General features: G+C 35.7%; 1 protein-coding gene and 1 long non-coding RNA gene across 4 annotated transcripts in view; one reads left to right on the top strand and one right to left on the bottom strand.

Annotated features, from left to right (window-relative positions):
* Positions 1–18,638, bottom strand: part of OPCML (opioid binding protein/cell adhesion molecule like) — a 1,459,533-nt gene that overhangs the window by 518,908 nt on the left and 921,987 nt on the right. The window lies entirely within an intron of this gene.
* The window catches only part of LOC116423000, an 11,125-nt gene continuing 4,185 nt past the window's right edge, over positions 11,699–18,638 (top strand). The window contains exons 1-3 of the long non-coding RNA XR_004233489.1: positions 11,699–11,958; positions 18,005–18,062; positions 18,156–18,252. This is a non-coding gene — a long non-coding RNA (uncharacterized LOC116423000). The remainder of the gene's footprint in view (positions 11,959–18,004; positions 18,063–18,155; positions 18,253–18,638) is intronic.

The following is an 18,638-nucleotide window of genomic DNA, read 5'->3' as shown; positions in this document are numbered from 1 at the left end:
TTCCATAATATTCATATACCACAATTTATTCAGCCATTCTCCAACTGATGGACATCCACTCAGTTTCCAGTTTCTAGCTACTACAAAAAGGGCTGCCACAAACATTCGTGCACATACAGGTCCCTTTCCCTTCTTTATAATCTCTTTGGGATATAAGCCCAGTATAACTCTGATAATCTGACTTGATCTGGGTCAGTTTCCAACCTGGGTCAGTTTACCTCTCATTAGGTCACGTGGTGGCTCCTTCTCTCCCGGGGCTTACCATATTAATTCTGACTTTGGTTTAAATACCCAATAAGCTTATTCCACAGGTGCAAGAGATCTACCAGCCTTAGATTTCCTGGTAATTGGAATTACAGATCTGGCCCATCATATTTGGAAATCACAAGGCTTTAAAATCCATTTGACACATCACCAAATATTTATAAATCTTAATATCTAAATGATCAAGGGAAGGTAATTTGATTGCTCTGAACTTCCATTTCTTTGTTTTTATAATAGGAATAATAAAAGCAAATCCTTTCAGGATAGTGAGGATCAAATAAAATAGTATTTATAAAATATTTTGCACATTTTAAAGTGTTATGCTAACCATTATTATTACTATTATTATCATTATTATTTTCCCATACTGACCTTGTCAGTATCTTACATGTACCAGATGGCCAACATGCCTTTCCCACCCCCCAAATTTTTTTAAAAATTAAAAGTAAATATAACATAAACAAAAAATTTAAAAATCTGAATCTGAACACAATTCTTTATATGTGCTCATAGGTTCATAGATAATCTATAGATAATCGTAGGTTTAAAACCGGAAGATGGCATCTCTTATTTTGTAGATGCTAAACTGAGGCACAGAAAGATTGGGATTTTCTCAAGGTCACAGAGGCAGGAAGTAATAGAGCATGAATTCAAAACCAGATCATCTAATTCCAAATTTCATCCCCTTTCCACTATACTGAGCTGTCTCTTTGAAAAGGACAGAGTATAATGGGACTATTCCCTCTCTATTTCTGGGCGTTTCATGTCTATTAATGGTATCCTACCATCAAATTAGTTTTTTGAATGTCCCATCACAGTGTTAATTTGAACTGACTTTTCAGTCCATGAACCCCCTCCTCACCATTCTATATATTAAGATATTTCAACAGTAAAATTAGCAGCAAAGAATAGTAACATTTTGTTTTCAGAAGGGGAAATTGAGGCACAAGAATACCAATAATAGCATGTACATACCACTTCATAGTCTACAAAATATTTTACAAATATTACCTCATTTAAGATACACTGCAATTCTTGCAGGTTAGTGCTATTAACATTCTGATTTTACAAATAGGCAAACAGGTAGAAAAAGAGTGATTTGCCCAGGGTCACATGATTAGTTAAATGTCTAAGGCTGGACTCAAGTTTTCCTGCCACCTAACTGCCTATAGTTATTAGGGATCTGCCTACTCATGTTCACACATGGAAAATAAAACCAAAGTTTTTTGACCTAAGTAAAGTATATATTTCATGTATTATACTCAGAAATAAAAGCTATTCCACCACTGGTGCCATATCTGCCATAATCATTATCTATTTACTCTGTTTTTGTTTATTTTCTTATATTAAAAGAAAAAACACCAAATCTCAAAGCTAGAAAGGCAGTGACCAAAACAAAGAGAAATTATTGAAAGAGAAATTAATTTAGCTCATTAGAAAAAGGATCACCTAAAATCTGGGTGCAGAGTTTTATTTTGTTTTGTTTTATCCCCTCTCTTAGGACTGATGCCTAGTCTTCATTAAGTACAAGCCAGACTGAGAACTGCTGAGTAAACAGGACAAAAAATGGCGTTCATCTCCTTTTTCTTCCTTTTCCTTATTCTCCACTCAACCTGCCAAACAGCCAATGGGCTTTCAAACATGCCACCAAAGAGGATTTCTGTAAAATTTAAACCTTTGTGTAGAATAATATATGTGAGATTGGCCATTTGATCTTTCAGTGACAAGTGTTAAAACACATGTGCATTGATTTTTCCTTGAGGAGCTTATTTCTAAGGGTAATTTAATAGTAGTATTGAGCCTAGCTTTTCCTTGTGGGGAGGAGGAGGGGGAGAGCAGATGAAGAGGGGAACTGCTAATGGTGTTTTCTTATAGCAATTGCTTAGGTCAGTGGAAAGCTGTCACAGCTTAATACTCTCCGTTCTTGAGGATGTTATGATACACAGGATTAAGCCATTCCCAAAACATGAAAACAACAGCAGCTTGTTAGTGGGGGATCTTGTTAAGGGCTGTCTATTGAGCAGTTATGATCATTGGGAGAAGGAAGTTATGAGTTCTTGCTTATTCATTTTCTCATCTCATTCCAAATCAAATAAGTTCTAAGTGCAGGGAATGAAAAAAAGATCATTCAGTTGTCAAGGGAAGGATGACTCAAGGTTTATTGGAGACCACCTTTTCAAATGTTCCCCATCTATCTTCAGCTTCTCACTTGATTTTCTGTGGTGTGTAAAAGACTATTCCACCCTAAGCCTTTTCCATGACCAGGAAGAATATAAGTTTAACACAGAAGTGCTTTCTGGATAGCTACTATTATGACTAAGAGAGCAAAGGAGATGACCTTCCATCTAAAACATTGAAAATGGAAATATGAATTGTGAAAAGAAGTAATGTTGAAATTTGGAAAACTTAGGTTTATATCAAAAGAATAATAAGAACAAAAACAATATCAATAACAATTACTAACATTTATATAGTTGTTTAATATATGCCACATATTGTACTAAACTCTTTATAATTAAATTAATTTTATTTAATCTCAATTAATCCTCACAACTACCATGGAAAGTAATTACTATTATTATCACCATTTCACAGTTGAGGAAACTGAGGCAAACAGAGGGTAAGTGACTGGCCCAGAATCATACAGCTAGAAAATATCTGAAGTTGAATTTGAATGCAGATTTTCATGAGTCCAGGAAAGCTAGGAGGCTGGATAGAGTGGATAGAGTGCTGAGTCTGGAGTTAGACATTTTCTGGAGTTCAAATCTGGCCTTGGACATTTATTTACTGAACAGGTCATTTAACCTTATTTGTCTCAATTTCCTCAACTGTAAAATGAACTGGAGAAATAAATAGTAAGCTATTTCAACATCTTTGCCAAAACAAAACAAAACAAACAAACAAACAAAAATGGGATCATCAAGAGTCATATAGTACTGAAAACAACTGAATGACAATAATGCATGTTATATCTTCACACACACACACACACTCTATATACTAGGTACTATTTCAGTTAGTGGAAATACAAATTCATAAATGGATACTTCTTATCCTTAAGGCACTACCATTCTGTTGGCTCAGTCCTTCAAAGAGTCAGGGGCTCCTCCATACCATACCCAGGGAAAATAATTCCTCTTCATTTCAATTCCATGATGGAGAATCCTTGGTTTCCTTCAAAGGACAGTTAAGGCATCACTTCTTTCACAAGGTTTTATCTGATCTTTCCTTGGCCCCCAAACCACCATGCCCCAGTTGTTAGTACTGTCTCCTTGAAAGTATTTTGTATATAGTCTTGTACATATTTTGTATTTGTTTATTTTTAGACAAGCTGCATCTCTCCCTTTCCCCTTCCAAGTCATGGGGGTGTGGTTACAAATAATAACACTATAATATACTGATATACATGCATATATATGTATATATATAATATATATTCTCATACACATATATCTGGAGGGCTGTTTTTTTCTGGCTTAAGTTTTTATACCTCTTGTTAAAATAAGTATTTCCCTTTACTTTCTTTTGTTCATAGTTATTCATGGTTACCATACCTTATCCCCATGTTTCCTCCTTATCTCAGAAGAATTTTGGTAACATGATTAATGATTCTGCATCCAAGACCACATGTATAATATTTTAACAACAACAATAATAACTAGTATTATTATGGCATGTTAATATTTACCATATTGTCTCATTTTAAGTGTTAATATTGTCCTCATTTATAGATGAAGAAAGTGACTTGCTCAGGATCATGCTAGTAAGTGTTTAAAGAAGGATTTGAACTCCCATTCAAATTATTCTTGGTGAACTCAAAGTCAACTTGTGCTCATTGGTTCCTGTGAATTTAAAATGCCATGGAGGTGACCTTATTTTATTCCTATGATTTCCACAGTTCCCGGTTTTTCCTTGTTAGTTGAATTTGGTTGAGAACAAAGGTTCCCAACTTTTTAAGAGGTGTATATTGGATGCCAAGGTTGAAATTCCAATGAGACTGGAGCAAGGTGTTCTAAGTGTGAGGTGAATCAACTAAAGGCTGATCTTCATAATCTCTAAGAGGCAGCATGGGTTAGTGGAGAGAAAGCTGGGTTTAGAGTCCAGCAATCTGGGTTACAATCCTAGCTGATACACACCAGCTGTGTGGTGTTAGGCAGGTCATCTAATATTTCTGAGCCTCAGTTAAGTATCTGCAAAGGAAAGATGATATTATTTTTAAGATGGTACTTATGCCAAATGTCTTTTTGAGAGAAAAGGAAAAAAGGAAACCTTCAAGAGCTATATAAATATGACTTTTTAAAATACCATTTCTAATTTTTCTTTCTTACATATGGACAGAAGACATAATGTGTCCATTATTCATGAGAAAAATAAGAGGGCTTTTCTAAATTGAGATTTTTGTTCTTAATTTTTCAATTGCATCTGACTCTTTGTGACTGTGTTTGGGGTTTTCTTGGCAAAGGTAATGGAGAAGTTTGCCAATTCTTTCTCCAGCTCATTTTACAGATGAGGAAAGGGAGGCAAACGTTAAGTGACTTGTCTGGGGTCACGCAGCTAGTGAGTGTCTGTGACAGCATATTAACTCAAGAAGATGAGTCTAAGATACCACCCTAATACCTCTCAGATTAGCTAAAATGACAAGAAAAGATAATTATAAATGTTGGAGGGGATGAGGGAAAACTGGGACACTAATGCATTGTTGGTGGAGTTGGAAAATGATCCAACCATTCTGAAGACGAATATGGAACTATGTTCATCTAGGGCTATAAAACTGTGCACATCCTTTGACCTAGCAGTGCCATTTCTGGGTCTCTATCCCAAGGAAATCATAAAGAAGGCAAAAGGACCCACATGTGCAAAAATGTTTGTAGCAGCTTTTTTTGTAGTAGCAAAGAATTGGAAAATGAATATATACCTATCAGTTGGAGAATGGCTTGAACAACTGGTGGTATATGAAAATAATGGAATTTTATTGTTCTATAAAAAAGATGCAAAAATTGATTTTAGAAAGGCCTGGAAAGATAACTGATGCTGAGTGAAACAAACAGAATCAGGAATACATTGTACACAGTAACAGCAAGAATGTTCAATGATCAAGTATGAAAGACTTGGTTCTTCTCAGTGCTTCAGTGATACAAAGCAATCCCAATAAACTTTGGATAGAAAACAATATCTGCATCCAAAAAAAGAACTATGGATATTGAATGTAAATCAATAGATGATATGTTCACTTCTTTTTTCTGTTTTTTCCTCTCATGGTTATTCCCTTTTGTTCTGATTTTTCTCTTCCAACATAATTCATAAATAAATGTTTATTTAAAAAGTTAATATATATGTATAATCAAAAAATATAAAACAAATTTTTAAAGAAGATGAGTCTATATATAATGTAGTTAAATACAAGATAGTTTGGGACTCTTTAACTGTTCTGAACTACATTTTCCCTTATCTATGCAATGGAGATAGTAATATCTTAGTATTACTTCAGAGAGTTGTTGTAGAACCAAATGAAATAATGTATATAAAGCATTTTCCACACTGTACAATACTAGCTAAAGATAGATGGATGGATAGATATAATTTATATGATATTTTAAAGTTTATAAAATGCTTTACATATGTCATTTTATTTTCATGACAACTGATAATACTATTTATTCCCATTTTATAGATGAAGAAATTGATGCTGAGAGAGGTTAAAAAGTCTTACTTGAAGTCACACAGCTAGTAAGATATGAAGCAAGATTTAAAGTCAGTTCTTTCAGATTTGAAGTCTAGCAATCTTTTGACTATATCCCAAGCAAACAAGACAATTCCTTCATAGGGACAGTGTCTGGGATATGGCTGTCTTAATAAATATTCTTTGATAGATTGATTCAATCAGTTGACAAGTCTTATTGTTACCATCTCTTCAATATATCTTGCATTCACCCCTGTCTGTTCATTTGTCACTTCTCATCTATATCATTGCAGAATCTTCTAATTGGTTGCCCAGCAGCCAACTCCTTCCTTCTTACAACCCTTTCATACAACTGCCAAAGACATACTCTTAAACTGAAGGTGTGTCCATGTTACTCCCTTGTTCAAAAAATATTGGTGGAATTCTATCATTTCTAATATATGGACAAAGAGCTAGAAGTATCTAAATCTGGATTCAACTGGGATGGTCCAGATGTTAAGTTCAGGATTCTATTTTATAATAGCTAAGTAACAGTTACTATTAGGATTTTTCCTAATGAAGGGAATAAAATGGGACAGATATAAGATGTGCATTATCCCATTATTCATGAGAAGATGGATTCTAAAATTTGACCCTGAAAAGTTTTTGATTTTCTTTGAGGGAAATTTTATTTCTCAGCAGGAAGAAAAAACAAAAGGAACTTTTGTTCTCAACCAAATTCAACTAACAAGGAAAAACTGGGAAATGTGGAAATCATAGGAACAAAGTAAGGTCACCTCTATGTCATCTTAAAATCACAGGAACGAATGAGCACAAGTTGACTTTGAGTTCACCAAGAACAAGTTATGTCTTCATTTATCTTTTTTTATTTTTGTATAGCTATCAGACTGGTAGATGAGGGGAATACTAAATGATGTGGTATATCTTGATTTCAGTAAATTCTCATCTTACACAGTTCCTCATGGTAGCTTTGTGAGATAAAGAAATACAGTACCAATGAAAGCCTAGTTAAATGAATTCATAGTTGGTTGAACAACTATAGCTAAAGTGTCAATTAACGGATTGATTCATCATCCTGAAGAGAGGTGTCTATGGGAGTGACAAAAGGCTATGGTCCTTGGCCTTGAACTATTCAACATTTTTATTAATGACTTGGATGGTGGTAGTCTAAATGTCATGATTATGAAATTTTTCAGGTGACATGAAGCTGTGATTGATAGATAAGAATATACTGGATGATAGAATAGAAATTCAAAAAAATAACTCAAGAGCCTCTTTTTATGTGATAAATCTAAGAAAATGAAATTTCATAAGCATAATAGAAAGTTCATCACTTAGGTTCCCAAATGCAACTGTGAAGGTAGAAAGGTAGAAATATATGATAAGATAGAAATTTGTGTGAGAAAAACTTAGGATTTCTAATGAACTTCATGCTCAATATGAACCAGTGGCAGTCAAAACAAAATAAACAAAGCTGCTGCAACCAGAGATGACCTGAATGGAAATTGGCTGGCCAGAAAAAAAGAAGCAATGGTCCCACTCAGCTCCATTCTGATCAGATCCCATCTGGAGCATTATGTCCAATTTTGAGTAACTAATTTTAGATGGATCATTGATGAGCTGACATATCCATACAGAAAGGTGGCCAGGATTGTGAGGTGACTCGAAATCATGGCATATATGGACTGATTGAAAGAAATGAGAATGCTTAACCTGGAAAAGAAGAAAACATTCAGGAAGGACATTTGAAAAGTTCTGAAATATTTTAACAACCATCAGGTTAAAGAGGGTTTAGACATGTTCTGATTTTTTCCCCAGAGGGCATGACTAGGATTAATGAGTGGAGGTTACAAAGAGGTTGAGTGTAACTCAATATAATTTCCTAACAATTAGAGCTGTCCAAAGATTAAATGGGCTGCCATGGGATATAGTGAGTCTCCTAATGCTGGAAGTCTTCAAGGAGTAGTTAGCAGATTTGTATGAGATAAAATAAAATATAATTATGTTTTGAGCATAGGTTGAACTTGAATACATTCGCATTCCCTCACAATTTGGGGGTTCTTTGGTTCTGTGAAACCATTCATAAGAAGAGACTAGAATCATAGCTTGTTAGATGTTAGAGAGAGAACGGAACCTAATACAAGTCCTTTTACTTTATAGATTAAAAAAGGATCAAAATAGTTAATTCACTAACAATGTCATATATAACATCTTCACAAATCTACAGAGAAGTTTCCACAACTTTCACATAGGGACAGTTCTAGTGAATATTTCATTACAATTGAAATCTCAGCACTTCCCCTTTCTTCATTCCTCCTGGGCAATAGAAAAATAGAAAAGTGATCCTGTTATCTCTGTCAATCTCCTTCACCTAAATTTTTTCTGCTCTACTCACACAAGAGAGCTGTAACTCAGTTAAAAGAAAAAAAAAACAAACAAAAGAAAAATAACTTCCTGCCTACCACATTATCATGCAGCCAAGCTATAGAAATAGACAATAAAAAAACATGCGTTTCCCTCCTGTGGTTATTTAAAATTAACCTAATCAGGTTGCCAAATGCTTATGTAACTCAGTTATAGGTGTCTTATAAATAACTAGTTAGAATTTCAAACACTAATTATAATGAAATCAAGGAATTTCATCTTCACAAATATATATATATATATATATATATATATATATATATATATTCATCCTTTTAAGTCCAGTGGGCTCTAGAAACTTTTAACCCTTGAATTCTACATGCCCTATTCCAATATATTGAGATCTATGCCAATGTATTATCATTAGGATAGAGGTCATTTCCTTGGATGACTCTGAAGTTCATAGCACTTTCTGAGGAGGAATGTAAAGATACTGGAAGGAGAGAGGAAGTGACATGTTTGAGGCAGCATTGCCAGATTGTAGTATGTGAGAGTATAAAGTGTAAGAAGACTAGAAAGGTATCATAATGGTTCTTTGTTAATAGTTTATACTAGTGACACTGAGAGCTCTTAGGGATATCATAGGAGTAAATGAGTACACCAAGAAGCTATAATTTCAACATCAAAGGGAAATTTTGATGGGGAACTCCCTCCATCAGTGCAAATCACCCTCCATTCTAACAATAAGTTCTAGGGAGTTGCCAAATTCACATAGAGACTTAATGATTTACCTATAGTCATGCAGCTAATAAGTACCATAGGAAGAATTTTACCTCAAGCCTTTATGATGGACATGAGCATTATTTATACAATACCAAATAGCCTCTATAATGTCAGTGAATGAGAAGGAAATAATAATACTTGGTAACTCAAGCAGGTCTTACATCACATGCTTCCATATCACCTTGCCTCCTTAGGTGATCCTCAAACAAGCCCCAAACCCCATTAACAAGAAGTGATTGTAGTAATACTTTTCTAGTCTTCTAACTCTTTTTGCTATTCCACACACTACAATCTGGTGATAATACCCTACTTCTTATACCTCAAACATGGCCCTCCATCTCTCACTCTCATTCCAATATCTTTATGTTATGTGACTCCTCTCTATAGAATCTTCTCTCCCTTTTAGTTTCTCCAGATTGCTTCAAGAATCTTCCAATAGTCTACCTACTGCAAAAAGTCTTGGGCAGTGGTCCCTTCCCTTCCCTTCTGCTCACAGACTGACCTTCTCCAAGGGTCCTCAAACTTTTTAAATAGGAGGCCAGTTCACTGTCCCTCAGACAGTTGGAGGGCCAGACTATAGTAAAAACAAAAACTTGTTTTGTGGGACTTTAAATAAAGAAACTTCATTAGCCCTGGGTGAGGGGGATAAACATCCTCAGGTGCCACATCTGGCCCGCTGGCCGTAGTTTGAGGACCCCTGTTATACACTCTGTATATATTTTGTGGGAACCTAATTCCTTATATGCTACCCCTTCACTAAAATGTCATTTCTTTCAGAAAATTCTTTCTTTCCGATCCATTCCTTAGCACAGAGCCTGGCACATAGAAAATGCTTAATAAATACTTGTTGATCGATAACCATTTAGACATCTGGACAAGAAAACAATGGAACAAAGAAAAGGCTGCACATACTAATCAAATCAACTTTATCCCATACTATATAGTCTAATTGTGGAGGGGGACTCAGTGAATCAATGAAGGCAAGAATCATGGGAGAGGTCTCTTCTGGCTGGAGGAAGGTTACCCATGGCCCAGAGACCTCCTTAGTACCATGCTGGCTGGAAAATGAATTAAGTTTCCCAGGTAAATGGTTCAAATGCATTATGAAGTCATAGCATAGAGGCAGAAAGAGTCCCAGCAGCATCTGGACTGAGAGAATCGCATAGTCAAGCCAAGGCTGATGAATCTGATGCCAGATGGGACAGGGTGGACCACTGAGGACTCTGCTTTCGTGTATCTCTGCCTCTATCTCTGTCTCTTGTCTCTGTTTCTTTCTTTGTCTTAATCTGTCCATCCATCTCTGTCTCTTCAATACTTTTTATCTCTATCTCTGTGTCTGTCTGTGTATGTGTCTATGTGTATGCATGTGTCTGTCTGCCTCTCTTTTCCTCCTGTTTCCAGTTGAGGAAACTAGGTTTCTGTGGGTCACAAGGAAAATCCGATGGCCAGGAGACACCAGATCACTGGATTCCAGTCTGAAAACCTAAAAATTGTTCAGCGCTCGCTCTAGTCTCAGAGTTTCTCAGCTGCTTCATGAGGAGAAGCAGGGTTTGAGTGACACATCATGGAAGACAATCACTCCCCTGAGCTAGTCAGAGCAAGAACTCTGGGCAGCCAAAGGGAAGGGGAACAGCCCATTTAATGTGCTCTGATTCCCTCCTGTAAAGAGTGGGAAATTATCTGCTTGCCTCGAATATCTTCATTAAAAATGCATTTAAGCTGTGGAGCTTTCTGAAGGAGAGACCTGTAATACATGAAAGATTAGCCCCAGATTGCTGATTGGACTATTTTACATCATTATGGTAATTAAGCTAGCAAGGCTGTTGTGCTGACTTCAACATTTTCCTCCATTTCCCTTTGTCTCCAATTCAAGGTATTTTTCCCCCTTTCCATCTCTCAGCCTTCCTTCCCTTCCTGCCCTCCCCATCAGCTTCAGCTCTCTTCAGAGTCTCTGCTTGCTTGGCTTCATGAATATGCATTTTTACTCCAGTCTGATTCACTCATTCTCCCATGGCTTCCTCTGCCAACCTTGTCCTGACTGTGCAGAGTAAAGGGAAGAAATTAATGGTAATTACAAGGTGTGAGTGGATATTACAGCTCTCTATCTGATTGCCAGTGAAACCAAATAAAAATGGAACTTAATCAGCCAATTATTAAAACACAGAATAAACAAACTGAGACTTGTCTCTTACTTGCTCTCTCTCCCCCCCTTACTTTCTTTCTCAGGCTAGCAAGATATATTGGAGACTGTGATTAGAGACCCCTGAATATTATTCTAAGCAATTCCCTCCAGTTCCACTAGAGTTAAGCTATAAAGATGGTATAGGGAAGCTGCCCTTTTGGAGGTAGAAGACTTTTAAAAATTATAAGGTAGCAATGGATTCGCTGAGGGATTCAGGATGATGTATAAAGTGACCCCTTTTCAGAATCATGGCTGCTTCCAAGTCCATTCCTTTCAAAGGGTCATTATACAAAGTACCTTTATTATTTTTAGCTATATTTCCTACCCTCCTCATTCCTCTCATCTCTACAAACACACACACACACACACACACACACACACACACAACTAACTCAGAACTATGGAAGCAAAACTGTGCACTCAGGTATGTCATGTAGTTCTGTGACACTTCCCAGGGGAACCCAGAACCTCTGAGTCAATGGATGGATTACAAGGAAAAATGGTTTCATCTGTGACAGATGACAAACTTTTGTCTGCATGTCTATGACAGGCAGATTATGACTTGTAGGTAGCAGGGACCACCTCCCCAATACAAGCTGGCTTCCAGAGTAGAGAAGTGTAGAAATGTGATATCCTGCACTCTGGATCCCTAAAACTCCTACTGGAAAATTGTACAATCTAACAGGTATAAAGGACCCTAGTAGCCTCTAGTTTAATGTCACCCTGGGCGGGGAGGGGGAGTAGGTAGGGGACGATATTCCCTCTGGACCAGGAGTCCTCAAACTTTTAAATAGGGGGCCAAGTTCACTGTCCCTCAGACTGTTGGAGGGCCGGACTATAGTAAAAACAAGAACTTTGTTTTGTGGGCCTTTAAATAAAGAAACTTCATAGCCCTGGGAGAGGGGAATAATTGTCCTCAGCTGCCGTAGGCCATAGTTTGAGGACCCCTGCTCTGGACTGATCATTGAAGAACTATAATGACAGGAAATCTACTATCTCCCCAAGAAACCATTCCATTTTGGATAGCTCTTATTATGAGAGAGGTGCTGAGGATTTCAAAGGTTAAAACATCATTAGGCTTATCTCCAACCTTTCATTGGAAAGGCGAGGGCCTATGGATATAGAATGTCGTATATAGTGCTCAAAATGGTCAATGTTATTTAATATTTTTTTCCTTCTATAAGGTAAAATTCACTTAAGAGGGAAGGGAATATCTGTAAATGTTTGTGATATAAAAACAAAATGTATCATTAAAAATAATAACATGGGCATTAGAACCTCTTTTATGAAAACTGTTCTAGACTTTCAATCTTACTGACCTGTGAACATCCCAGGAAAATAGTTCCTTTCCAGAACTGACCCAGAAATCTTAGTACAGATGAAGGAATTCTTTCTTTCCTATAATCTAAACTCTCATGATCACTAATTCCCCAATAGAGGCAATTAACCATGGACTTTCTCTAATGTTGGAAGGAGAGGATGACTATAGTCAAACCATGCAACTACTCAGCAGAAGCCTAGCATAGTTAAAAGGCTCTTTTGCTCTTCCACTGAGAGAAGGTCCAATGTATCTTGACCACCAAGTGGAACCCTAGACCCTATGACCACAAAGATGAAATCTTGTGAGAAAATATTTTTACTTTGCTCCTATAGTTCTCCTCCCCCCCCCCCCCCCCCCCCCCGCCATTGTTAGCTACTTCCTTTTAATATTATTAAATTCTGGACTGGCTAAAAATAAACTAACTGCCCCTTATTCCCACCCTCACCCCTACAAAAAATACATTCTTTTTTCCCTGTCTGCTTCAACACTAGCTCTCCATTGACCCACTACAGCACTGCCTATCTTTACAACTCCCATTCCATAATTAACAGATTTACTTTCATTTTGGACTTCTTCCTCTCATTGTTCTTCTATTTTGTGGCAGTCAGAGAATCTATATCACTCTGGATAGTACTGCATCCTTGGAAATATTTTCTAGTATTGTTTGAATTTTCTGTAACACCAACAACCTACTAACCCTGAATGGTAAGTAAGAATACTATTTTCTTCTCATTGCCATTTCCAAATACTCACTCTGCCTACATCACTTAACCCATACTATTTTTAGACTCAACATTTCAATTTTATCACCCAATCCCAATTCTAGTGACTATTATCTACTAACCCTCATGTTATTCTCTTTTCTTTCTCTAGGATTTCAGTTCCCAGCTCACAGTCTCCCTTTTCCACCCCAACTCTTGTCCTTATGTTAATAGACTGTAACATGCATGTCATTATGCTTTTAAATATCCTAAACTCTCAGTTTTTCAATCTACATCATTACTATGATCTACTCCTATTGTCAATTATAGATTGTAATGGTCATACTATTATCATACCATTACCCACAAATTGATTTCCATTATAAAAAAATTCTGAAAATCCTGTATCTGATCATAGCTTATCAATCTATCTTTCCTAATGCCTTATTCCTCCCAAATTTATTCTTCAGCCTGACCCTTACCTCCTCTCTTCTCCATCTCTCTCTATCTCTGTCTTCCTATTTCCGTGTTTCCATCTCTTTTGTTTCTCTGATTTCCCGTGTGTGTTTCTCTGTCTGTCTTTCTCTCCATGTATCTGTATCTCTCTCTGTGTCTATCTATATCTCCTCTCTTCTCTTGCTTCTTTTTTTTTTTTTTTTTTTTTTCTTCTCTCTCCTCTTCAGTTTTTCTCTAGCTACTGGTTACTTCCTTATTGCCTAAAATATATCTGTCTTCCCTATAGTTAAAATGTCTGACTAAACCTCGCCATCTTTTCAAACTACCATCATATATCTCTCATCTCTTTCTCAGCAAAAATAATGATAGTAATAAGCAAGAAAAAAAATAAATAAAAATTGCCTATACACATTAACTTTACTTTCATTCCTCTCACTTCATTCACCTCACACATTGAAACCTGATGTTTAGCTTCATCATTCAAATGAGATTGGTTTATTCTTTTAACTGCAAAATCTGATGGCTTTTCCATAGTATTACTTCTCTAGATTCTGTTGACCCTATTCTCATCTCGAGTTCTTTCCTTGCTATGTATTTTCCTGATCATGTTTTCTTGATTTTCTTATATGTCTAGATACTTCTGCCCTCTATCTGTTGTTGTCTTATCATTCATACTCCACTCTCTAACTGTGAATATACCCCAAGGTTCTATCTTAGTATATTTCTTCTTATATATACTCTCAATAATTTATAAGATCCTATGAGTTTAATTGTCATCCCTAGGCTAATGACAAAAGACTTTTGGAAGAATTTGTATTTTTAGATACAATCCCTCTTCTGAGTTCTATTCTTCCATCACTGCCACATAGACATCTCAAAATCAAGATGTCCCCAAATGAACTCATTTTCTCACTCTGCCTAAACTACCATTTCCTCTTTTGGACTTTCCTATTCCTCTGTTTTTGTTAAAAGAACCACTATCCTTCTAGTTTGCAAATTAGAGCAGGTTCTCTGGTGCTCCACCTACACACATTCCTATTGGCATTGATATCTATTTTGCCTGAGGATGTGTGATAAGGGAGAGGGAGACAGACAGACAGAGAAATCCCATAAGCACATTAAAGTTATACCCATCAGTCAGAAAAAGAGATTAATTTTACCTGGTTCTCAATTTAACCCTTAGGTTCACACAAGTCAACTTTTTCTTAAATGTTTAATATATACTCAAACCCAATATTCATTATCTTTCCCATCCCCTTGATTAAAGCAACTCCTTTTCATAAATAGTTCTTGCCTTTATAATGCTTATATTCTGTTGAGTATATATATGTATATATGTAATATACACACATAAGTACACATATATCTTTTCCCATACATATATCTTCCTTTGTATCTCCTTTTCCAACATGCTAGTTCTAGCTTTGGTTATATTTTTTGAATGAACTGCTGTAACCTGCAAGCTAATAACTATTTTTGTTCTCTTTCTTTCCAAACCATCCTACAAATTTTTTGCAGAAGTATTCTTCCTTGTGTATAATTCTGACCATATCAGTCTGTCATTAAAATCTTCACAGTCTCCCTATTGTCTATTAAATAACACCCCAAATTATTAGCTTGATATTCAAAGTGAGGGCGTTATTCAGAGGAGGAAAATTAATATGGTGGTAATATGGTGGAGGTACTTGAGTCCATATGAAGATTGCCTGAAGATACCAGGCATATTTCACCTGAAGAAGAGTAGATAGTGTTGGTATTGGTCAAACAGTATCTGCATTCAAGTACTGAAAGGGCTGGCAGGTGGAAAAGGAAAAATTAAAAGGAATGATTGATAGAAATTGCTAAGAGAACAAAATAGGTTTGATATCAGGAAACACACACACACACACACACACACACACACACACACACTCCACTTCCCAACAATTCAAGCTGTCCTAAACAGAGTAGGATGCCTGGAGGTGGTGTTCTCCTTTTACTTGGAATTCTTCAAATAGAATCTGGATTACCATTTTTATATATGTTATAGTGGGGGTTTCTTTGGTATGTAGAATAGATTGTCATTGAAAGCCCTTCTAATTTCCCAATGATATGACTATGAAAAGGGTCATTATGCTGGGGTATAGACTTCATTTTCTTGCCTTACCCTTCACTCAAACCTTTACTTACCTCTTCTGGTAAAATGAATTATTCACTCTTCCTGGAACATATCCATTCTTTCCCAAGTTGACTGTATTTGCTTATGTCATTCCTTCTACATATAATGTCCTCACTCAAAAAATTAGTCCCCAATTCTGCTAAATCTAGAAAAAAGACTTCTGGAAATCTTCCTTAATTCCTCCTAAGAGATGTCCTTACCCTATGAAATCACATAACACTTTGTAGAAGTCATAATGAAACAGACTCATAACCTTCATAACATTCTTAACTTCTCACTCTTATTCATCCAACTCATGTCCAATATATGTTGCCAAATATTGTCATTTCTACCTTCTCTCGCTTATGCAGACACACCGCTAATTCAGGTCTTCATTATCCTTCACCAGGACTATTACACTAGTTTTCTTTTTTATTTTCTTTTTGGTTATTTTCTTTTTAATTTATGGACTAAAATAAGCACTTCCATAAAATAGTATAATAAAAAAGATGATTGCACATGAAACTGCAAATGTATTATGTACAACTTGCTATTCCTTTTACATATATAATAGTTATCATGTAAATTTCTAATCAGTCTCCTACCCCAAATCTCCCCATCTCTTTGCTTCCTCCACACAGTAACCAAAGAAATATGCTTATGATGTAGGTTTAATCATATCATCATACTCTATAAACTCTGATGCCTCCCTATAATCTCTAAGCTCAAACATATAACTTCTCCATTTGGTATTTGAAGAGCCTCACAACCTGCTCCCTAGCTTTCTTCCCTTCTATACATTGTACAATCTAGTTTCAATAATCTGCCCATTACTTCTTATACATAGCATCTTGCTCACTTCTTTTTGCCCAAATTATCCCCAAGTCTGGAATGTTCCCCCTCCTCAAAAACTGATTCTTCAAATTTCTTACATCCTTTATGACTCAGCTCAAAAAATTACATTTTGAAGGAGACTTTTCCCAGATTTCAGTTTCAAGAGCCTTGCTTTTGACACAGATCATGGATGTGATCATTATTTGCATGTCTTTCTTTGGAAACTCCATCCTTTCAGCCACATTGACTACATAAAATGTTTAAATGATTTTTGCTGATTGATATATCAATCTATTAATTAATAAACATTTATTAAGTGCCAGCTATGAGTCAGGTATTGTGCTAAATTCTGGAGATAGAAAAATAGTCTTTGCCTTGAAGCTTTATAAACTAATGGGAGAGAAACAAACAACAACAAATACACATGTGTATATATGTATGCATGTGTGTATGTATATATGTATATATGTGCATACATACCCAAAGAAACAAGTTATATATATAATAACTAGAAAATAATATTAAACAAGGAGAAGGCACTAGATTTAAGTGGGATTGATAAAGATTTCCTATAGAACATGGATTTTTAGCATTACAAAGTAATATAATAAAGTTCTGTCATTTACTTTCAGTGTGATAGTTGGAGAATCACTTAACTTTCCCTGTGCCTCAATTTCCTCAACTGTAAAATAAAAGATTTGGATTAAATTATCTCTAAGGCCCCTTCCAACTCTACATTTATGCCCTGAGGATAAATATTCAAGTTTACTGTTTTTGTTTTTTCCTGAATGGTCTTCTTCAGTTCTTTATAGAATTTCTTTGCTCCCTTATCTTCTCCAACAGATGGTAGTATATAAACTACTTTGAAAGATATTCACCATAAGTACTGCATTATGAAATGTCCAAGTGTTTAATAAAATGGTGCTTTTTATTGCATATGAGCAAAGCAACTTCTTTTTTTTTTTTTTTTTTGCATCTCTAAGGAGAACCTGTGAGTTATTCATACAATTAATTGCAACATCCTTATGTTCTTTGTTTCCATATATAAGAAGAATGCCAATATGGATGTGATTCAATTACTCTAGTAGAATGTCAACTTATTGGTTAATGGACCAATGGAGGTTGTATTTAGAATGCCATGAGTTAAATTAAGATATAAGATGGTCTTAAAACTATATTCTTAAAATAATTTGTCCTGTACTGTTACTTTGCCATGATTAATGCAGAAACAAAAGGAACTGAACTTTATTTTTCTTTACTTTTCTTCTGTGGATTGCTATAGCTAATGGATCCATCACCTAGTGGCCAGTCTACAGGGGATGAGCCTTTAACTTATTTAGGTAGGTCTTGGGAAATACACACAGTTGGCTTCTGGGAAGTTATTCAAAGCTTTTTTCAACATTTTGGAATATGTCAATGTTTTTGCTCCACAGGCATAACTCTGGAGAAACTAAAATCAACCTCATGCCATGATAAAGCACTGAAGTAGAACTTTTATGAAGGATCCCATAGAAATGACATTATTAATGTGTAAGTTAAGTTCCCAGAATACTCCTTTAGCCTACTAAATTAATAAAATTAGGTTAAGTTCAAAATTCTGAGTATAGGGGGTTATTAGTTATCCAAGGGATGGAGAATAAGGAGGAAAAATAATTTTCTTCTTTTTATTTTTCTTGAGTACAATTTCCATCCTAAACAAAATAGTTAAAGTGTTTCTTTGGCACTCCATTTCTTCCCTTCTTTCCTTATTCCTAACACTGACATTCTAAGGCCTCATGAGCCTAGTATTTTCATGCTGCCTCATCATGGTCTAGCAAGAAATCTACCAAGCAAATTCTGCCAATTTATTGATCAAGTTCATTATTGATTAATCCCTGAACACATATTTCTGTAAGGCAGCAGTTCTTAACATGGGT

The sequence above is a fragment of the Sarcophilus harrisii genome, chromosome 3, assembly GCF_902635505.1.
Source record: "Sarcophilus harrisii chromosome 3, mSarHar1.11, whole genome shotgun sequence".
NCBI classification, from domain to species: Eukaryota; Metazoa; Chordata; class Mammalia; order Dasyuromorphia; family Dasyuridae; genus Sarcophilus; species Sarcophilus harrisii.
The sequence above is the reverse complement of the archived record's forward strand: the minus strand, read 5'-3'. Positions and strand labels throughout refer to the sequence as shown.